The sequence below is a fragment of the Tamandua tetradactyla genome, chromosome 2 (assembly GCF_023851605.1).
Source record: "Tamandua tetradactyla isolate mTamTet1 chromosome 2, mTamTet1.pri, whole genome shotgun sequence".
NCBI classification, from domain to species: domain Eukaryota; kingdom Metazoa; phylum Chordata; class Mammalia; order Pilosa; family Myrmecophagidae; genus Tamandua; species Tamandua tetradactyla.
Window position 1 is genome coordinate 136,333,908 of NC_135328.1, and position 23,583 is coordinate 136,357,490.

General features: G+C 42.1%; 1 long non-coding RNA gene across 2 annotated transcripts in view; it reads left to right on the forward strand.

Moving 5' to 3' along the window:
* The window catches only part of LOC143662307 (uncharacterized), a 132,318-nt gene extending 115,123 nt beyond the window's left edge, over positions 1-17,195 (forward strand). For both annotated transcript variants that reach the window (XR_013165275.1, XR_013165277.1), the window contains 2 exons: positions 8,830-8,883; positions 16,788-17,195. This is a non-coding gene — a long non-coding RNA (uncharacterized LOC143662307). The remainder of the gene's footprint in view (positions 1-8,829; positions 8,884-16,787) is intronic.
* Positions 17,196-23,583: the final 6,388 nt, after the last annotated feature.

Below are 23,583 nucleotides of genomic sequence, written 5' to 3' on the forward strand. Positions count from 1 at the left end.
AAGACTATAGGTAGCAGAAGGTCAGAATTTAAATTTTCTAATTTATTTGAATCTCCCACATCTTCCCAAAGTACACAGGAGTAATAGTATCACCAGCCATAGCAACCATCTTTGAGCACTACTACATGCCAAGAATCATTATAGTGGTGTTTTATGTACATCAACTCATGTAATCCTCAGAACAGGTCAGTATTATCATCCCCATGTTTCAGATGAGAAACAGAGGCTCAGAGAGGCTAGTAACTGGGCCAGTGGCACAAAGCTAGTAAGTGAAAGCACCCAGATCCAAAACCAGATCTGACTTGAGACCATGGCGTGCTGCTTTTTGCTACGCTGGCTGTCAGTACAATGCTGGGCTATCATGACAGCCCAGCTGCTTATTAGCTGGCTCCTGGGGTCCCAGTAGAAAGAGCTGGGCATTCAGCTTTGTTGCTTTTAGAATTATGACTTAATGAAATAATAAGCAGTGGCCTGAGAATCTCAGAGGTGTCTTTGCCCTACACTACATGCCCCTCAGCTGTGCTGGGTAGTTTCCCACATCACCAGCAGAGGGTACTGCACCTCAGCTGGCTCTTTTCAAGGGCATTTGCAGGCATACATCATAAAAAAATCCTCAAATCAGGAACCTTGTAACCATGCCCATTATAAAACATGGGCTTACAGGCTCCTAACAATAACTCACTTTGGTACATTTAAATTAAGCATACTTTGCAGAATTTGGTTGACAAATGTATTAGTATTCCAGAATGTGATGAGAGAAATCTGTCTCTTCCCTCATGTGGGATCAAGATGTGGGCGCCTCAGGTGGCCTGTGCTCTGGGGTACAGTGCTCCTTTGGTTAATGGTAGCAGTCACTGACCAGCATCTGCCAATGCTAAGCACTCCGCTAGGCTCTTAGTGCGTATCATCTGTTCTAACCCTCTCAGCTGCTCTAGGAGCACATGCTCACAACACAGACATCTCATGACAACCCCCGTTCAAGCTGGGGCTCCATAGGCCAGGCTTAAAGCCTCACTCCTGTAGCTACTTCAGTCTCAAAGAATATTCTTTTTGCTCACAGCAGTCAGGAAGAAAGATGCTAGGCCTATCCCGAAGGAATGGCCAAAGGCCTGAGCTCTGAGAGAAGCTGCTGGTGCATGTGTCCATTCATCCTGTCACTACAGCCACAATGACCGCTGGCCTTGGTGCTGGGACCCAAGCGCCTCCCTCACAGAAGTTGACATTAGACAGCCTGACAATGGTCAGTTCAGCAAACTTCTCAGCACCCACTTCTCCAAGTGTTGGGCTGGACACTGGGGAGAGGAGATAAAATGGTCCCAGCCCCTAAACCTGGAGCTCAGTCTGAGGCAGAAAGGAGTTGCAGGTCAATGAGTTAAACATTTCCTTGTGTGAATGCTCACTAGACCAAAAGCCACTGTCTGGTTTGAAAGGAAGTATGCCCCCTAAGAAAAGCCATGTTTTAATATAAATCCTATTTCATAAAAGTAGAATAATCCCTATTCAATACTGTATGTTTGAAACTGTAATTAAATCATTTCCCTGGATGATGTGATTTAGTCAAGAGTGGTTGTTAAACTGGATTAAGGGATGACATGTCTCCACCCATTTGGGTGGGTCTTGATTGGTTTATTGGAGTCCTATAAAAGAGGAAATATTTTGGAGAATGAGATTCAGAGAGAGCAGAGAATCCTGCAGCATCATGAAGTAGAGAGTCCACCAGCCAGCGGCCTTTGGAGATGAAGAAGGAAAATGCCTCCCAGGGAGCTTCATGAAGCAGGAAGCCAGGAGAAGAAGCTAGCAGATGAAGCCATGCTCACCATGTGCCCTTCCAGCTGAGAGAGAAGCCCTGACTGTGTTCATCATGTGCCTTCTCACTTGAGGGAGAAACCCTGAACTTCATCGGCCTTCTTGAACCAAGGTATCTTTCCCTGGATGCCTTTGATTAGACATTTCTATAGACTTGTTTTAATTGGGACATTTTCTTGGCCTTAGAACTGTAAACTAGCAACTTGTTAAATTCCTCTTGTTAAAAGTCATTCCATTTCTGGTATATTGCATTCTGGCAGCTAACAAACTAGAACAGCCACAAAAACAGGGACTGTTTCTGTTTGGTCTGTGTTGAATTTGCTCTCTAACACAGGTTTTCACATAGATACTCCTCAATAAATAAATGACTGTTGAGGATGTTTGAGGGTAGTTCAGTGGTAGAATTCTTGCCTGCCATGCCATGCAGGAGACCTGGGTTCGATTCCCAGTCCACGCACTTACCCCCAGAAAAATAACAAACAAGCAAAACAAACAAAAACCAGGGCAGTATGATGGTGGTTCAGCAGGTGGAAATCTCAGCTACCATGCTGGAGACCCGGGTTTAATTCCCAGTGCCTGCCCATGCAGGAAAAAAAAAGCTATTTAAAAACAAGCAAGCAAAAATTCAACAAATGGTGCTGCAATGACGGGATACTCACATGGAAAAAGAATGAAATGCGAGTCCACCACACAGCATACCAAAAAAAAGCCCTTCAAATGACTTGAAACAAGATAATGGAGATAGCACCCATTGCTATTATTCAAACCACAAATTTATAACCAAAAGGATTTCCTTCTCTATCTTTAAAGAGCTCCCAGAGCATTTAGAAGTTGAGTGTAAACGGCTTCTGTGCAGACTGACTGTATAAGGATGTCCCTAGGTAGGAGGGCACCCTCCCCACTGGGGAAGCCCACTACCTTGGTGGCGAGACCATTTTTCCAGTTCACCTAAGTGACCCAAATGGTATAGAAGTTTCAGGTGTGAGTTGAAGGCTCAGCAACACACTAGGCAGTGGCCCACGCCACCTGGGCCTCCTCTCAGCTGTGTGTGTGGGCGGAATAGCACAGGACCCCACAGTTGTCACACACTGATAAGACCAGTAAGATCTGAAGATAAATGCTTCGGAGGAGATCACCTTCAATCTGTGTGTTTCTTTTCAAGCTGCCAGAATGTAATATACCAGAACTGGAACAGCTTTTAAAAAGGTGAATTTAATGTTACAAGCTTACAGTTCTAAGGAAGCAAAAGTGTCCAAATTAAGGCACTAGCAAGAGGTTACCTTCACTCAAGAAAGGCCGATGTGTCTGGAATACCTCTGTCAACTGGGAAGTCATGAGGCTGGCATCTGCTGGTCCATTGCTCCTGGGCTCTGTTGCTTTCAGCTTCTGTCCTGTGGGGGTTTCTCACTTTGCTTCTTCAGGGTTGGCTTTCATCTATTGGCTTCCCTTGGTTCTTTCCAGGTACTGGCTTGCTTAACATCTCATGGTGACATCTGCTGGGCTCCAAGCATCTCCAGACTTCCATGTCTTTGTTCTGCAAGTATCCTTATCTGTGTCAGCCCTGCTCTGAAGCTTCTGTCGGCTCTGAGGCTTCTGTCATTTCTGTCATTTCTGACTCTCTCCAAAATGTTTCCTCTTTTAAAGGATTCCAGTAAACGAATCAAGACTACCTGGAGTGGGTGGAGTCATATCTCCCTCTAATAAAAGGTCACACCCCCAATTGGACATGTCACATTTCTGTGGAGATAATCTCATCAAGTTTCCAACCTACAGTACTAAACCAGGATTAAAAGAAACAGCTGTTCCCACAAGATTGGATCAGGATTAAAACATGGCTTTTCTAGGTCACGTAATACTCTCAAACCAGACAATCTGGCACTTATTGCAGCTATAAAAACAGTATCATTACTTTGGAAGCTGACCTGTCAATAAGGCAAATTCTTTCAGATTATGATCACTGTTTCACTCACTCTCTTTCATTTTCTTCTTCTTGAAACCCCATTTAGAGACAGGTAAGCTACATTCTGGCCCATATCTCTGAGATGCCCTAGAATTCCAAACTTAAATTAGTCTTCCAGGTATTTATAAAGGTATATTTGTGAAGATAGGACTATCAGCTCCAAAGTCAATGAACCAATTTAACTAGCATTTTCTGAAAACTAAAGGCTAAGTAAGTAGTGTATTCTGTAACCTTAAACCTATGGGGGTTTTGGTGTTGTTTTGTTGTTTTTTTTTTTTTTGGTTAAATCTGTGGTTTAATTTTGTAAAAACATCATAGGAAGTGAAGAGTGGTTCTTTCAGAGTACTTAATAGTCTGAAAATACAAAGTCAGTTTTTTTCTGTGTTTCTTCAGTGAAAATATTTCACTGGACTATGTTTGCAAAAAGACTGACCCACCTAGGACCCCGCTGGTGTGTGCATTATACTCTGCTAAGTCTCTTTGTGAAAGTTCTTATTAAACATCCATTCAGTTAAGCTTTGGGATTTTTTAACTGACATATAGATGCAGAAAAGGACACCTAAGTGAATAGCTCAATGAATTTTCACTAACCAAACAGAACACTCTTGTGTAATCAGAATCTAAATCTAGAAATAAAATATTACCTGCACCCCGGAAGTCCTCCTTTGTACTCTCTTTTGGTCACTGGTAACCTGTGAGGATAGGTGCAATCCTTGCTTCTAACAGGATAGGTTAGTTTTGTCTGTTTCTATACTCTGGGTAGATAGATAGACTCCTATGATATATTCTCTTTTGGCTTTGGCTCCCTTGGTTTAACATTAGGTAAGTAATATTCATCCATATTGTACCAAGAAGTTGCAGAGCATTCATTCGCATTGCTGTATAGAATTCATTTGAATGACGTTATGAGTTGAATTGGATCCCCCCAAAAGATATGTTGAAGTCCTAATCTCCATTAGCAATGAATGTGACCCTGTTTGGAAATAGCATCTTTACAGATCAAGTTACAATGAGGTCAGACTGGACTAGGCTGGGCCCTCATCCAATTAGACTGGTGTCCTTAGAGAGAAATTTGGACAAACACAGAGAGAAGACAGCTTTGTGAAGATGAGGCATACATTGAGGGTTATCTTGTCATAAACCAAAGAACGTCTGGGACCACCAGAAGCTGGAAGAGGCAGGAGCGCCTCCCCGCAGGAGCCTCAGTATGGGCATGGACCCACCAACACCTAGGCTTCAGAACTCTAGCTTCCAGACCAAGAGACAATAAGTTTCTCTGTTCTAAGCCACCAAGTTTGTGGACTCTTGTTATGGCATCCTTAGGATGCAAGGAGGTGAATATACTACAGTTCATCTATTTTTCTGTTGTAAAAGATAAACTGAGGCAATTAAAAATTTATCCAAGTTGATTTGGGCAACAAACAGTTCACAAATTGGGCAGTGCCAAGCCCAAAGTGACCAAGATCAAGGGGAAGCTTAAATGGGCAAAGGGCAGAAAAAGTGAGGAAATACTCCTATTGAATCTCTAGGCTGCACTGCCATGTTTAGACTGTTTCTAATAGCAAACCCCTTCCTAAGGGGTGTACGTCTAATGGGCTGACGTTATGCTCCGCCTCCCTGCACAGCAGGCCTTTATGGGGAAAGAAGCTTCTTCCAATTTAAATCTTGCTACTTGGGTTTGTCGGTGAAGGATTGGCCAAAGCTAATCACCCCATTCTAATGGCTACCTTTATTTTATTATAACAGTGTTGATTAGCATTTGGGTAGTTTTTGGTTTGAGGCTATAATGAATCCAGTCAGCCTGTAATATGAAAACTAGTGCTGAGTTCAATGTTCCTTAAACTATTAACTTGTTTGCCATCAAGGGTAAAGGTCACAATTTTTAATCAGGCCTGAATTTCGTCAATGTAGGCTTGATCAACCAGGGCTGCGAAGGGCTATACTAAGTGAGAGAGAGAAGGAGAGAGACAAAGCAGTAACAATAAAATGAAATAAAATTTGCCTCAGGCCAAATGGCAAAGGCAAGATCACGAAACTATAGAAATATACCTTAGTCTCCTTGGGACACTTAGCCTCTGTAAGCTTCTCCTCTTCTCTCACACCCAGCTTTGCACAGTAATAAAAGAATGATGTAATGTTCCATTTAATCCATCATTAATATGTCATAGTGGTACTTCTTACAGTGTTTGCCCATATTATGATTTTTGTTAGATGACAAACCCAAAATTTAATTATTCATTTTGCTGAGATCCTGTTTCAAATTGCTTCCCCCCTCACCTTTTTTTTTTTTTCTTTATATCTCCATATGCCTTTGAGATTGGAATGGAGCCTATTCATTATGCAGGAAACAAAATAAAATGATCTCTAAATAAGGCAATGCACAGTGGGCCGTCAGAGATTGCAGTTGGAAACACACACACAGTTTTCCACTGTAAGAATTTTCTGCCTTATTAGAGTTGACATTTAGCCCCATATCTGAATTGTAGAAAATGGCTGCTCTAAAATAAACTGTGAGAGCACTGATGACCTTGCCATCTGCATGAGTTATTTTAACTTTGGAGTTTGATAAAAGATGTGGTAACAAATGTTGCAGTCCCATTTCATGGCTTTGCCCAATAACCATATCTCCTGTTTTCTAATGAAATAAAAGAAACAGAGGGGAGAGGTTGGAAAAAAAAGAGAGGGGGGTGCGGCGAAGGGAGTAGGCATTATATTGGTCATTAACTGAATCATGACAATGGTGTCATGGATTTCACAGGTGCAGTTAGGAAGCAGGTGGGAACATTTATAATTTGCAGTAAACACTGTCAGCCTGGCAATTGATTCTTTATAGATATGTGTTCAGGATGAGAATTTGGGAGGAAAGTTCTGCCATCAAGCCTGAACAATTTTGCTAAATCATCTATCAGTTCTTAGTTTTCAATTTGAAAAGCTTTACATTTTAATGTTGCTTTCAGCTCAGGAAAGAGCCCAACGCCATGGGCACTGCTATCTCTGCCATAGAATAACTGTGTGACCTCAAATAAGCCACAACGTCTCTGGGCCTCCATTTCTTCACTGCCAAGTCTCAAATGGATGAGAGGATCGATGTAAAAGTGCTCTATATATGGTAGAATATTGCAACTATAATTTTTCATTACAGTCCTCCTCCCTGCTCATGGCAAGATATTTTCCTTAGAGAAAGTTAGTCTCTCAGAAATAAATAGTATACCAACTAAGAATATAATTGTTTGTATTCTGTCCTTTTAAGTTAATTTTTCTATTTTGCCTGTGAATTCCGGGCATGTGTGAAGGTCTATCTGCCTTACAGGTGAGCTGTCTGGGCACTATAACCAGTCTTGAATTTGTCTCTGCCATGGTCAAACTAGAGTGTGTGTGTGTGTGTGTGTGTGTGTGTGTGTGTGTGTGTGTGTGTGTGTTGGGTGGGGGTGAGTTGTAGAAGGAGGAGCAAGGAGGTCATCCTGGACTTCCAGGTTATCAATGAACATTTTTTAACTGTAAAAAAGAAGGTAGAATGGGGAAAAATGAAGTTAATCTCATTTCTCACAGAAGGCTGGTTACCCTCTGGAGTATGCCTTCCATGCAATTTCAGTAGGGAAAGACTCCATAATGTGATTTGTAAGATTCTTGGAAGGCTTCCTATCTCTAAAAGATCCTGCAATCACCTAAGTACCCAAAGTCAATCCTCAGGAAGTCATTTCTTTGGGTCACAAGGAACCCAGAGGGGATGAGAACTTTTAGCACTTAGGGTAGGTAGGCATCAAATCACTTTTCAGTGTCACGGGTCATTTCAATGAGCATCATGAGCCTGAAGGTTGGGATGGGGGCAGGTTAGACACAGAGATAACAGAAAGAGTGTCAACTTTGCAGAGAGCCAGCCTGGCACTGGGTTTCAGGGATAAAAGATATAGGCTCTGTTCGCAAGGGGGTCAGTCTATTGATGATCCAAAACATTAGCAGGTAATAACACAAGGTGGAAAGTGCAAAGGTATGGAAACAAATAATCCCTTCATAGATGAGAAAACTGAGGGCCAAAGAGAAAGCAGGAGACTGGTCCATTTGCTAGTGGTAGACTCACACCAAGGATTAGGCCTCCTGCCCTGAGACATTTGCTACTTTCACCACCTTCCTTCCCCAGCCTTTTTGCTTCTCCCTCTCATCCGAAGCACTGCTGCTTATTTACTACTTCTAATGGGCCAGGGGTGTGCTGAGTGTTTATATGGATATTCTGATTTTAACTCTCCAAATAAATCACAAGGGTAATGTATTATTACTGGTAATTTTACAAAGGAGTAAATAGAGGGTAGAAGAGATCACTGTAGATTTGCCCATAAATCTGCTCTCCCTTTCTTCCATGGTTATAGGAATTTAGCCAAGCATAGAAAGTTAGATTATATTTCCCAGCATCCTTGTGGTTAGACATGGGCATATGACCAACTTTTCTCAGGTGAAATAGAGCTGATAGGTGCCACTTTATGGACATATCTTTTAAGAGAGGGTGGGCCCCCTCACCTCTTTTTCCTTTTCCACTGACTAGAGGCAGGTGAAGCAAGGCTCTTGAAGAAAGTAGAGGAGCAAGAGAGAAGGGACCAGTTACTCCAAGTAACTATGTGGAAGAGAGCCTCCAGAATACTTAACACCCCAGATTGTTAACTGTGTGAGAAATAACTTTCTTTAGTGTTTTAGCCATTGTACAATTGATTCTATTTCTACAGAAGTTAGCTGTCCTAACTTCCTAACTATCACAACTAGACTTAACCTAGAATGGTTAAATAAGGTACACAAGATCACAGAAATGTGGCAGTGGCCTGGTCATGATTTTTAGTAAGGTCTGTTTAAATCTAAAGTCTAAGTTTCCAACCATCGGCCTCCAAAGTACAACATAAAATAATCCAACACTGGGGAGGAGGACATAAAAATATTAGCAATGTCATTAATATTTTTATTTATGTTTTGTGTATATTTAAAATCTATATACTGTGTCAGTACAGTCATATATAAATATAATTTATAAGTAAAGAAATGCACATATATTGATGTTATGTGTTTGAAATATTTTACAGATGGGATGAACTCTCTAAGCAAGTGGCCTGAGCTTCCCTGCCTGTGATGTAAAGGTGGGTACTCTGTGATGGTTTTGTTTTTGCAGTTGACTCCCAATTGCATTCAGATTTCAAACCAGAGGGTCCTTTGTAGACATTACCTCTTTTTCACTGATTACTGATTAATCTTTACCATCATCTTTAGCAACTTAGGAGGAGACCAGAAAAAAACTTCTTCGCTCTGCCTTGCTTATGCACCCTGGAGCTTTTAGGCAAGGCTCCCTTTAGAGTCTGTGGCCAGTCCTCCTTAAAAACAGTGCTTTCAGTAACCAACCAGGGAACAATCCAGGATTTCTACTCCGAGGTGTCTCCAGGGACCTTGTGCACATTGCCAGGTGTGCTTCTACACAGAAGCTCCACCTGAAGCACAGAAGTCCAACTTTCCTGCCAAACTGCAAGTTCTTTGTGGTCTGGCCTGCTACATAGCTAGGCTGTAACTGTTCTGAGTTTCTTGCACTCTGCCTGGCCTCTTTTTCAAAAACCAAGAATTTCAGCCCAACACACAGCACTACTACCACCCTGTTGCCATGCTCTTATCTCCTGAGGACTGTTCCCATTACTATGGCTGCATAAGAAAGTACTCCAAAACTTACTGTCTTAAGTAACAACTTTTATTGTGCCTGTGAATTTGCAGCTGGGGTTGGGCTTGGAGGGGATAATTTGTCTCTGCTCCACTTGGCTCCAGTTGGGAAAGTTTGAGGCTGAGAGCTGGAATCACCTGAAGACCCAATTACTTATATGTCTCATGGTTAATATTGGGAGTCAGCCGAAACCTTAGCTAATGCTGTTAGCCAGAACAGCTCCAAGTGGCCTGATTCTCCTCACAGCATGGTAACTGGGTTCCAAAGATGAGGGAGAGGGTGAGCCAGATAGATTTCATATTTCTTTTCATGACCTAGTCTTAGCAGTCACATAGTATCACTTCCTTCACATTCTATTAGTTGAGGCAGCTGCAAAATCCTGCCCAGTTCCAAGGGGAGGGAAAATAGACTCCACTTCTTGCTGGGGGGAATAGCAAGGTGCTGGGAGCACATGTGGAAGAAGAAATATTGCCAGGGCCAAATCAGCCACATGGATTCTTGTGATGGGATATCATGGGCTCTTCTGGTAGAGAGATTTTATTTCTTTACATTTCTAGTTATCATAGGAGCACAGAAGGCTACTTTGACCTAAACATTCAAAATTAAAACAAAAACCCCTCAATTTTATAGAAATTAACAACATTCATACATTCATTATGCTTTCACACCCAGAAAGGATAGTGCCTATTTGTTTGTCAGGAATAAAATCAGATTTTTATTGGTTATACCAGCACAGAATGTGATCTTACATTGCTACTTGTTCTGACATTAGTACATGATTCTTCAAGAGCCTTCAAAATAAATTCTTCTCTTGCCGTCTGCACACACATTTCCATCTGTTCATGGCTGACACGGGAGGTGGTCCAACTTCCTTCAAGGTCATTTAAACCAAACTTTCCTTGCATCATATACTTTCACTTGAAAAAATCACTTATAGAATTATTGGATGAATGCATTTCCGTACAGGTCAACCAACAGCTCTTCTGGCTCTGCCTAGAGCTTCCCACTGAGAATGAGGCAGCATTTCAGCATAGTCCATAGCCATGTTTGTGAAAATGAAAGCCTTGGAAACCAAGGAACTCTAAACTAATTAACCCATGAGACATGTTCAGGTTTGGCCAGCTCCACTGAATTTTCCTCCAAAATGAAGCAAAAACTTTCCTCTATGTCTCAAAAGTACATCATGAGATTGGAAGTGGGCTGTTTACTTCATGTGGCTATCTTCACTTTTTTGAACACTCCTGCTTATTAATCTTACCATTATAAATTCTAGTCCTAATCTCCATGGCTTCCACCCCGGTAGAGGCCTTCATTTCCCTTGCCTCATGCAATCACCTGACTGGACTTTCTGTCATCAGGCCCCTCCCTTCCAACCCATCTTCTGACAATGTTGGTCAGTTCAAAAGCCTTCAACAGTGATGAATTAAAATTTATATTTCTTCATCCAACATTAAGGATCCTTTGTATTTGGCCCCAGGCTGTGTTCCAACTTCGTCTCCCATTACTTCCCCCTTCCCAACCCAAAATAAAGCACCTGCATCTCCCAACCAAATTTGATATACCTCTCATCATGATGTTCTCTTGGCCTGGAATGCTCCTCTCTTGATCTATTCAAATCTTACCTATTTTTCAAGATCTAACTAAAATGCTTCTGTTCAGCCTTTCCTAATCCCTGAAGCTGGAAGGGATTTATCCCTTCTCTATACTCTCAGAGCATTTTTCTGCACCCCTTTAATTACACTTGATTTACTTAACTTGTATAATAGCTATTTAGGAATATACCTTTATTTTTCTTATTAAACTAGAAGTTTCTTGTGGATAGAGTATATATATGTATCATTCATTTTTGAGACCCCCAAAGCATCTATTACAATTTAAGCATGAAGCTCGAGTTGTTTATCACCCCAAACGCATCTGCTTCTCCTTCACATCTGTTCCTTCTGCTAACTTCTCTATACTGTTAATTGTGTTCCATTCTCCACGCTCAGGGCACAACTTTCCTCACCACACCAAACCCATTTCCTGTTGATTTTTCTTTTTACATCTGTCCTTTCATTTCCACTCCAGTTGCTACTGTCTTACTCTCCTTTTTTATGACTTGAGCAAGTATAATCTCATTTGGCATTCTGACCTCGATACCTCTACTCCAAAATTTATCTGATAAAAAAGCATTAGCTTAGGGGCGGGCCGCGGTGGCTCAGCGGGCAAAAGTGCTTGCCTGCTATGCCGGAGGACCTCGGTTCGATTCCCGGCCCCAGCCCATGTAACAAAAACGGAGAAACAGAATACAATAAAAACAAGAAAATGTTTAAAAATGTTTCCCTTTCTTCCTTCCTTCCTTCCTTCTATCCTTCCTTCCTTCTCTCTGTCTTTCCTTTAAAAAAAAAAAAAAAAAGCATTAGCTTAGTATTCCAATAGTACTGCTGTGTGTGAGCACCCTCTCTTTCTCAGAAACTTCAGACAATGCCTACCACTCTGCACACAAGCCAAAATGCTTTAATCGGGCATTTGAGCATCCTCCATAGCCTCACCTTGACCTTTCTAGCTGTTCCTCCAGTTTTCCTGCATTGGTCTCTTTCCCCTAACTAACCTGAAGGCTCCCAGCTTGGTCTTGCTCCCAACCCTTGGATTCCACTTTTGTTTGTTAGAATCTAACCACCCTTAATCCTTATCAAACCTCATGTCCTTCACAAGGCCTCCTCAGATCCTCCCAGCCAGGACTATTCTCTTGATAAACCATTTTCCCCCTTTCTGGTGATTCTTACCACGTCTGTCTCCCACTCCAGTATACAGCCAACCCCAAGGCCACTTTCTCTTTTGTTCAGGTCTTATAATCATCATAAAAAGTTTTTGTAGGGGGCTACCTGGCAAACCAGCCTGTTACACATTTTTAATGCAGTCCGTAACTGACAAGTTAAATTTCTGTGACTAGGATTATTAAAAATATGTCATTTCAGTATGCCATTGCTAATTATTTATTAGATACTTGCTCATAAATATTATTTCCCCCAACATAATATATTTCCTAGATTAGCCAACTTGTACATGTCAGACATTGTCACTGCCCTGCCCCTTTCTTATGGACCCTACTACTTTGGAGGATTCCTGCCAACTTCCAACTGCAAGAACATGTAACTCTGCCTGAGGGCTTTCTCTGTAGCCTGAGGGGAGTGATGCCGGAGCAGGAATTAATATACCCCTGCAAGAGCCCTCAACTGGCAAGAGTTGGTGCATGATTACCCCAGGTTCCGCCCTTCAGGAGAAATAGCTCTAAGGAATTTGCCTTACGCTATTATCCAGAGTTTCCCCTAAGAATTAAGCTCCTATAGAGGCAGGGAACTGAAATACATGCTTTAATGGCTGACTTCCCTTCCCCGTCTCATAACCCACCTTCCCTAATGGTCCTCCTGCCCCTAATGGTCCTCCTGCCCCTCTCAAGTAAACCACTTGCCTTGGAGTTCTTATCTTTGGTTCTACTTCTGAGATAACCCAAGCTAGGGCACTGGGTAACAAAGCTAGCAATTACCTGATGAGAAAGCTAATGCACTCACCATCAGGCTCCAGAGAGGAAGTAATATTCAGAGTTCTGGTTTAACATAATGATTAGTTCCTTCTCCCTCACCACACACCACCTGGAGCACCCTTTCACACTGACTCCATTCTCTTGGACACTATACTCTGTAGCTCTGCTTTGGGCATGACACCCAGGCAAATAGGATCCATCAGTCTTGCCCTCAGATTTATCTCCTATTCTGCCAACAGACTGATCTTCATAAATTCCCCTGCTTCGGATCTGTCACCTGCAGAGTACAGAACATGTCCTTGGCATGGCATTTGTAGGCCTCTTCATGTTTATCCTTCATACATGCCATTCTGGCCTCCTCCCCTACAAATCTCCTCCACACGTAGTGATTTCCACTGTGTCGGTCTTGTGGGAAATAGGAATGAGTTCCCTCCCTTATGCCTTTGTGCTGTTCTTTTCATCTGGAAGTTCCTTCTCCCACTGCCCTTATCCCCGGGCAAACACCTCACCTTCAAGATAGCTTATCTGTCATTTGCTTTAGAAAACTTTTACCAGCTTCTCTAGGGCAGGGATATGACTTCCTCCTCTGTGAATATAATCCTATTATCGTCCTATCACATTGCTGTAATTATTTATGCTTCATATCTTGACTGCTAGACTATAGATCTTTGAAGTCTACATTCTACAAACCACCATTTTCGGCCACGGTTTTCTAGCGGTGGTTAAGAGTTTGCATGGCTTCTGGTTGAGCTCAATCACAGCTCCACCATTTACCAACTTGTGACTTTGGACAAGTTTCTTAAGCTCTCTGTGCTCCAGTTGCCTCTTCCAAATAATGACAATGATAATACCCTAACTCAAAGGCTTGTGGTGAAGTTTAAATGGGTGAAAAATGTAAAACAAACTGTCTGGCACACAGAACGCATTTAACAAATATTAACTATTACTAGAAATAATACTACTATTGGTATTAATATTAATTATCTTTATCTGCCAGAGCAATGATTGCCTATGGGGGGGGGGGGGCAGGATGTGGCATGCATTTGTGAAATTTCAAAAACAACAGAACTCCCTGGGACCGACTCGATGCTGGCTTGCATTTGTGGACCCTAGAAAAGCCATGTCCTTTAATCCTCATTGGGTATTGCTGAGTGTGTGCTTTTTATTGTTTCCATGGAGATGTGACCCACCCGATTGTGGGTGGTAACTTTTAATTAGATGGTTTCCATGGAGATGCATCTCTACCCATTCAAGGTGGGATAGCTGCTTACTGGAGCCCTTTAGAGGGAACCATTTTGGAAAGAGCTACAGAGCCTGTGCAGACAGACTTTTGGAGATAAAGAAAGAAAATGCCCCCAGGAGAGCTTCATGAAACAAGAAGCCTGGAGAGAAAGCTAACAGACACTGCGAAATTTGCCGTGTGCCTTTCCAACTGAGAGAGCAACCCTGAACGTCATTGGCCTTCTTGAACCGAGGTATCTCTCCCAGGGTGCCTTAGATTGGATATTTCTATAGCCTTGCTTTAGTTGGGACATTTTCATGAACTTAGAACTGTGGACTTGCAACTTAATAAATTCCCCTTCTAAAGGCCATTCTGTTTCTGGTATATTGCATTCCAGTAGCTAGCAAAGTAGAACACACTTCAAATCTACAAAATAAGAATATTTTAGGAAGCACATTGTAGGAAATGAAGGGGACATGACAAGTAAGTGCAATATAGAATACTTGACCAGGAAAAGGACATTAGTGATCCAATTAGCAAAATTTTAATTAAGTCTATAGACTAATACTATTGCATCAATGTTAATTTCCTAGTTTCAATAAGTGTACTATCCTGGTGAAGATGTTAACATTTGGGGACAGCTTAGTGAAAGACATACAGAAGTTCTGATATTCTTTTTTTGCAACCTTGCTTTAGGTGTAAAATTATTACAAAATTTAAAAGTTTAATAAGATTTCCTAGGATGGGCATGTGTATCACCAAAAGTACTTTCCCATTCCTGTTAGAATAAAATCCAGTCTCCTTGCAAAGCTCAGCTTGATCTGAGTCTCCACCCTTACCTCCTGCTTCTTTTCCCACTGCTCAGGATGCTCCAGTACCACAGGATTCCTTGCCAGACCCCTTCCCCATGTCAGCCTTTGCAATTGCTGTTCTATCTGACTAGAAGACCTTTCCTCGGGTCTTCACAGGATCCTCCTTCCAATTCTTCAAGTCTCAGCTCAGCAGACCTCCCTCTAAGAAGTCTTCAAAAAACTCTAAAAACTTTCCAACATCTACTATTCCCTCCATTACTTTCACTACAACATAACTTATTACTATTTGAAATTATCGTGAATGAAAGTATCATGAGGGCAGGACCATGCCTCTGTTGATCCCTCTGTATTCCTCTACCCAGTTGGAAGATGTTCAGTAGTATTTTTAAATGAATGAGCTACCTCTCCATCTGGATCATTCTTTCAGGCTAATCTTGCTGTGTCAAAGCCCCTCCTCACAATAGCCAGCACACCATCCAACACAATGCGGGTGACAGAAGGGAGTGGAAAGGCCTAATTTTGTTCATCAGCGCTGGACTGCAGTCTCCTTCCACACTCAATACACATCCAAGGCAGCTCAGGGTTTCACAGTATTAGTTATCTGATTATTGGAGGAAAAATTGCTGATCTCCTGGCAGCGCCTTCTTTATGATTTTCCACCACCTGCCAGCTCTCTGATTCAGTACATGGGAAGTCCTGAAATGGCGTCCCCATCTTCAGCTCTGCTTGTAATCTTCCACCATACTTGTGTTTTCAAAACTCTCTCCAACTCTGCGTTTACCAATGTACTTTATTTGTGCAGTAGTTATGAATGCTTTGGGAAATTCTCCACTTAAGGAAAAACAGCATCAAAAATAACGCATTTTATGCAATTAATCAGGTTCTCCCAGATGTCATACAGTGCTAAAAGGGAAGTTATAATAATTTCTTCCAAGTCTTGACAAAGGCAGGTGTCACCATCCATTTTAAGTCTGATAAAGTGTCTGAATTTTGACTGGTTAGATTCATTTTTATGACTAACGTATAAGATTGTGAAAATAGTAAACGTATGTTTTGGTACTTGTGGTGGATTGAGTCTGTGCACCCACAGACTCTGTGGTCTGCTTAACAGAGTTAAGATATGATTAACAGAGTTAATTATGGACATGTTCTTGGTCCTGGTCTGTGTCCTGGTGGCTGTGGGCCCATTGTAAATAAGATCTCCTTGAGGGGCCATTTCAGGTAAGGTGTGGCCCCACTGACTCAGGTTGGACTTTAATCCAGACTGCTGGAGCCCTTTATGGGTAGAGAGAAGCCAGGAGTGGCTGCCATGGGCATTGCTATGAGACAGAAAAGCTAAGGACCAAGAATCACTGGCTGCCAGCCCCACAACACCACCATCTTCTGGGAGAAAGAGCCTTGCTAAAGCCTCAATTTTGTACTTCTAGCCTCAAAATCATGAGTCAATAGATTACCATTGTTCAAGCCAACCCATTGTTTGGTATTTGTTTTAGAGACCAGAAAATTAAAACAGTGCTTAACCCAGAAAAATAATCAGAATGCCGAGAGACTGTGAGTCCCATTATCTGGCTATTATATAACCTGCCACAACTGCAGAGTTTTAAAACATGCCTGCAAATTTTTGATGCTCTTCCTACCAAGACATGGAATCTATGGCCTTTTCCCTTGAATCTAGGTGGGACTTTGTAACTGCCTCAGCAAATAGAATGAGGCAGAAGTGGTGCAAAGACACTTTTAATACTAGTTCAAAAAAAGTCCTGCATTTTGCTGATCTTTTCCAGGACATTCAATTTGGGAACCTCAAGTTTAATCAACATGTAAGAAGTTCAGCTACCCATGTGGAGAGACAAATGGAGAGACCAGAGGGAGAAAGAGAGAGAGAGAGAGATTCCTAAGAAACCCCAAATGATCGAGTCTTCCCAGTTGAAGCCTCACACATTTAAATGATGATACAACCACACAAGAACTCCCTGAGCAAAACCTGGATATCTGAGCCCAGCCAAACCCCAGATTTGTGAGCAAGATAAATGATTGTTGTTATTTTAAGCCACTATTTTGTATTTGTTAAGCAGATAACTAGAACAGTAACTTCCTCTGAAGGTATTTGGTTAATGTAAAATATTGCAAAGGCTGTGTTATACTGCTGCCTTAAATTCTACTACCACTGGTAATTCTAATAATAAATGTCATTGGAGGCAGATCTTAGTGTCTGAGTGCTTTATATACATTATTTACTTGAATCCTAACAGCATGCCTATGTGGTAGTTAATATTATTACCCCATCTTACAAGTAAGATAACTGAGGTTTCAAGGCATTAAATAGATTTTCCATTGCCAGTCATTTAACAAATGTTTATTGAGGGTCTCCTTGGTGCTCGGTCCTCAGTTGGGAACTGGGGAGCATTGGTAGGCCAAGCAGACATGGTCCTTGGCTTCACAAATCTTATAGGTGGGTGAGGCACATAGACATTAATTAAATTTCACACCAATTTTTACTGTGATAAGAACCTAAAAAGGAAAGGTGCATGGTACTCTGAGAGCATATAATAGGGACCTTCCCTAGGAAGCAGTCTGGGCTAAGAGGGTAAAGGCTCACATAGAAGGAAGGACAGAGTTTCCTGAGAAGCTGAATGAAAGTCAGTGAGGCCAAGCATGGGGAGAGGATACCGGATGAGAAGCCTCCGGAGTGACAGACAGGTACCAGATGTGCATGCCTGGTAAGTTAGTTATGTTGCAGATTTGGGTCTTTATTCCAAAGGCTCCAGCAAGCTATTGAAGAGTTTTATGCACAAGAAGGACACAATTGGAATTGTACTTTGGTCTTAGTTAAGGGGAAAGGGGTTTGGGGGAAGACAAACACAAATTTAGGAAATCAGCTGAAAAATCAACTTTCTACCACCCATCTTATAGAAAGACCTACAACCCCACCTGCTATGACAAACTGCCGCACTGAGAAGAAGCTCCATCTCCCTTCTCACTCTATTCAACCCTTTCCACATGGTACAATAGGCAAAAGAACAAACAAGCAGATTAAACATGTGAATTTTTACATGTTAAACTCCACGTTTTCCTAAGTGAGGCTCATTAAGACATTTTCAGATGGTGCTGCCTTTGACTGCTCATTTCCCATGCTAATGGCTTTCCATCTCCATGGTCATAAGCAGAGCTTCCCTACGTGCAACGAACTACTAGCATCACCTCAGTGCTAGCACTGAGCTTGGTGTTTAGGAGAGATATGTACCTCACTATGCTTGTAAGCTCCTCAGAGAGATGCACTGACATAGATGAAATACCCAGAGGAATGAGATCTCCATCTCCAGTCAGCTGTCTCTGCACCTGAGATTCATACCTGGGTGTGTCTGAGAAGTCTATAGAGTAGGGATTCTGTGGGCATCTGTATACATAGGTAAACTTGTAAGGGAAGAAGAAGCCAGCATGGTCAAAGATTGTGGACAGGGCCTGGGAGAAAGGGAAGGATAGCGACAGAGAGGCTGAGTCTCATGACTCATGCTCAAACCATGGACAGAGTTGCTGCAGGCAGAAGCATATGGAGCAGTTTCCAAGGGCTCCTATGAGATGCAGGGTTACAAACGCTGTCTACAACATGGAAAAATATGCTATCCTCATTTCTTCTTGGGATTCAGGGTGATTCAGCTCAGTGAAGACTGCAGGGCAGGAAGGGACACCTTTCCTCACAAGGGTAGCAGATTGGTGGGCCTTGGAGGACAGCGCCGTCTCTTGAACACAGGTGTTCAAGAGTGTCCTGCCAGGAGTGGCAACTGTGAGATGTGAGCCTCATGGACTAAAGTGGGGCACATGAGATGATGTTGTAGGTTCACATGAGACACCCCCCAGAGACCTCCATGAATAAATGGTGAAGTTTTGTTTTGTTTTAAATTTTTATTTTGTTAACATATAGATAACATAAAATTTTCCATTTTTAACCACTTTCAAAAATGCAATTAAGTAGTACTAATTGTAGTAATAGTAGTATTACCACCATCCTTTGCCAAAATTTTTAACTCGCAATGTTTTAAAGTAGAGCTGAGAGTTTTTCCTTTGTGAGGACATGTATCAGTGAAATCTTGTCATTCCTGTTCATCTCCCTCTCAGTATAAGTTGGCCTGAGAAAAGTTGGGCTACAGTAGGAACAGCCAAGAACAATTCTTTACTGATGATACATGCAAAAGAAGGAAGACACAAGGGCTCTCCCAATTCTTTTAATGTGGGAAGAAACAACAGCAGTATGAAGATCTCTTTCCCTCTTCTCAAAGAGCCTAAATTATCCGTCACCCCACGATGTGCAGCTGATGAAGACTAAACTGATGGCACCTGAAAACAACATCTGATGAGCAGGAAGGAGCAATGGAGGGAGCTGGATGGCTGATTGGGCTTAACGAAATTCGAGAGCAAACATCACATGGGATGTAGAGGTTCATATTGGGGAGAAGTGTAAAGACATACCATAGGATCTACACAGTCACATTGGTTCAAAGCAATGGAAATCACATGTACTGAGTGGAGGACAACTTGGATTAAATTTTGGAATAAGTCACCATGACTCAAACCAGCCTTCCAGGCAGTCGTATCTAAATAAAAGTCATGGATGTGAAAATGAAGGCGACCATTGCTAATGTCAATTTCAAGAACTGAAAGGGAATGTATTTTGTGCTTTCTTGGAGTTCAGACACTTACTCATTTCCAGGAACTCAGAATAGCTGCAGCGGTGCTATTCTGTAATGAGTTTGTTCTGCAGAAGCTACTTGGGAAAATGCAGAGTCCTCTCTTAGGGAGAAAAGCAAGCATGCCACCCAAGAAAGCAGCCAGTGGCTTGAATGAGAAGGAAGGGAAAATGTTTATGTGGACAAGCTACTCAGAAAGCCTGTCCTGACCTCTCCTGAGATGGCAAAGACCAGGTGTCCCCAGCAGGGAGGTAGCCAGTGAGGGGATAAGAGCCACAGGGCGCGGTGCGGGAGGAAGGAGCTGGGTTCTGGGTTTGGCTGTTCTATCAACTATTTGTGTGATTCTCAGTAAACTGCTAGATGAGACTCTCCAGGTCTCAGCTCCATAGTTTTTAAAATGAGAGGACCACAAACTTGAGCACTCATATCATCAAACAGTGGCGAGAGGGAACATGGCACTGACCCCAGGCTGCCGGTCTGAATACCAGCCCACCACTTAGCCTTCCAGGTCTCACTTTTTCATTCATATCCACGAGTTCATCAGCCACGAGAAGCACAAAGAACTGCTCCTCGCACAGAGTAAGCAGCTCAATAGATGTTAGGCACATATACATAAAATTAACCTGGGGGCACAAGTTAAAACTACAGATCTCCAGGCTCCACTCACAGACATGGCATCTGCATTTTTTTAATTTAATATTTTTACTGTTTTTACTTTATAAGTTTTTGCTTAACATATAAACATTCTTGACATACAAACATTCCATACATGGGATACAATCAATGGCTCACAATACCATCACATAGTTGTGTATTCATCACCATGATAATTTTTTTTGAACATTTGCATCACTCCAGAAAAAGAAAGAAAAAAGAAAAAACTCATACATATCACACCCCTTGCCCCTCCCTCTCATTGACCACTAATACTTCAATCTATTCAATTTATTTTAACTTTTGTTCCCCTTATCATTTGTTTATTTTTATCCTTATATTTCACTCATCTATCCATACCCTAGATAAAAGGAGCATCAGACACAAGGTTTTCACAATCACACAGTCATATTGTAAAAGCTATATTATTATACAATTATCTTCAAGAAACATGGCTACTGGAACACAGCTCGGCAGTTTCAGGCAGTTCCCTGCAGTCACTCCAATACACCATAAACTACAAAGGGGATCTCTATATAATGCATGAGAATAACTTCCAGGATAACCTCTTGACTCTGTTTGAAGTCTCTCAGCCACAGAAACTTTGTTTTATCCATTTTTCTCTTCCCCCTTTTGGTCAAGTAGGCTTTCTCAATCCCTTGATTGCATCTGCATTTTAACAAGCCCTCCTTAAGGCAATGCTGATGCAAATGACCCAGAGAATAGAGTTTTAGAAAAAATGACAAAGCATAAGTCGGTTTTCAAATCTTTCTGGAGATGATAACAATAAGAAGCCAATTTTACATCAGTAGCCAATATACATATGTATGCACACATACAAAATCAAAAGTTTCACAAGGCTATATATAAGATTTACCTTGTGAGAGGCACTCTAATCTATTTTGTACTGTTTTGTTCTATTCTATTTCATTTTTTTGACATGCTGTCCTTGACCCACTGATTGCTTTTTCAAACCACAGATTAGGGGGAAAAAACTGAAATAGAGATACTTGCTATGTTTCCTCCCAACTCTTTATAATAAAATTAAAATCAGCCATCCTAAAACAGAATTTTTACAAACGTTCTGTACTTGAATTTGAAATGCACAATGGTTAACTCCCCCATATTTATGTGATATGAAAATTGATTCCCGTTGTATATGATATATGGCCTTGAACAACAAGTGGGTCCTGTTGTGGGGCGCACCAAAAGAGAGACCACACAAGTCAAAGCAATTTGCAAGCCAATTAGGAGTCTTTATTAGCCTGCCGGCAACTGCCTCAGAAACTCAAGAAGGAGGAATCAGAGAGCAGCCCTGAGGAGTTCTCAAGGGGGGCTTATAAAGGTAAAAACCACAAGCATATCCACAGAAGCAGGAAAAAGGACATTATCTTTTTGAGCCACATCTTAGTTTGCAGCTGTAAGCAAGCAATCTTATCTACAGAAGCAGAGAAATGCCATTTGCTCTTGCACAATACATCCCATTCTTTTAGTTTCTTAACAATGATTATTGTTCAATTTTTAACTCTTGGGAACTTCCTGCCCTGGATCTTGTAACTCCAGATACCTTCTTCTTGCTAGGGCCTGATTTATTGCTCCTGACCCCCCACAGGTCCCACAAAACAAAACAGAGGAACTACGATACCTGTGAGGTGGAAGAGAGTCCCTGTGTGTGCAGAATGAAAGCCTTAAGTAGGCTGTGAGCAGAAGCCAAGGCTCCGCAGGGCACTGATGTTGGCTGATGCTCAGATTCTGAGAACTGGAGTGGAGTAAAGAAACTTTTTGTCTGAAGGAGGTAGAGTGAGAAGAGAGAAGATCAAATGGACAAAGGCTGCGTAACATCTCTTCCCAGCCCCTTGGATCTCCATTACATTCAATGAGACACCTCAGTGTTTGAGAAGAGTGGCTTTTCTATGGACACCAGGTGAAAAAACCAGGCTTGCCTTCATTCTGATGAGGGGAAAACGAGACAGCGACACAGTTGCAGGAACAGGGGCAAAGAGACTGCCCCTGACCTGTGGGTGGCCTTCCATTTCCCAGTCAACCTCATAAAACCCCCACTTTATAGAGGGAAAATTCAAGTCACGCGTAAGTTAGAAACTAAATTTGGATTCAGAACAAAGCCATCCAAATTCTCTTCCTGTGTGCCACCAGTTTCCTTCTAGAATACACCACTGAGGGTGGAGGATGAGCCAATTACGGGGGCATGAGAGGGCTGAGGACCCAGTGTGGATCCCTGCTTGTCTTTTGCTCTCCTTTCATCTGGGGCTTTTTTCCCCAGGATCAAAAGAGCTGTGTGAGGCAGCAGAACTGACCGGCCTGCCTCATGCAATGCTGGGTTTTTATCTTCTAACTGGGTTGGGAATACCACACTTCTTTTAATGAGCACATGAAACGGCCACTCACTCTTGCTGTCACATGAAGTCACAGAAAGTTATTCTTCCCTCTCCCATGTGCCCGAAACATATGTGCTGACGCGGGAGGAAGATGGAGGGTGGAGTGCGTAATCTAGTGCCCTGTTCATGCAAGCCCAAGCCAGTTTCCCTGTTTTACCTAGTCAGGGACAAAGGAAGGCAGACAGGCTCTTTCCAGCTTTGCATCTCATTTCAGTCTTGCCTTGTCACACAAACACACCGACTCAATAAAAAGTCCTGGAGAACCATGACATTAAGTCACTCTGAAGTTACTGGTATAATTATCACTCACTCTTTACCACTCAACAGGGCTGATTAAAACCTGACAAACACCCCTGTACCTACCTGACATAGTTGTTTTGGTTGTTTGCAGCAAATAATTGCTTATTCTTCAGGCTCTACATTTCCTGTTGTCATGCCTACTGTGGTCAGGACTGTGTTCAGTAACAAATTACTGGGGTAAATACAAGGGACTTGAGGGGGGAAAAGTCTATAATTCTTCTATTTATAACCTAAAATGAATCCGAAGGAACATTCTCAAATTCTACTTGCCATGGGTACAGCACAAAACAATCAGAACTTCAGAACAGTCGGCTTCCAATAGCAGCCACAGAGAGTTGGAGAGTGAGATAGTGTGGGACTCTGCTTGCCAGGGCAGGGAGAGGCGCTGACTCGCTCCCAGAGCTTGCAAAGGATCGAGGGAGTGCCAGGGACCTTCCTCACTTCACTTCGGCTGATCTTCAGAACAATTCTGCAGGGAGAATATTATCTCCATGTTACAGTTTTAAAATCTTGCCAAAGCCTATACAGCAAGCAAGAATAAGTGA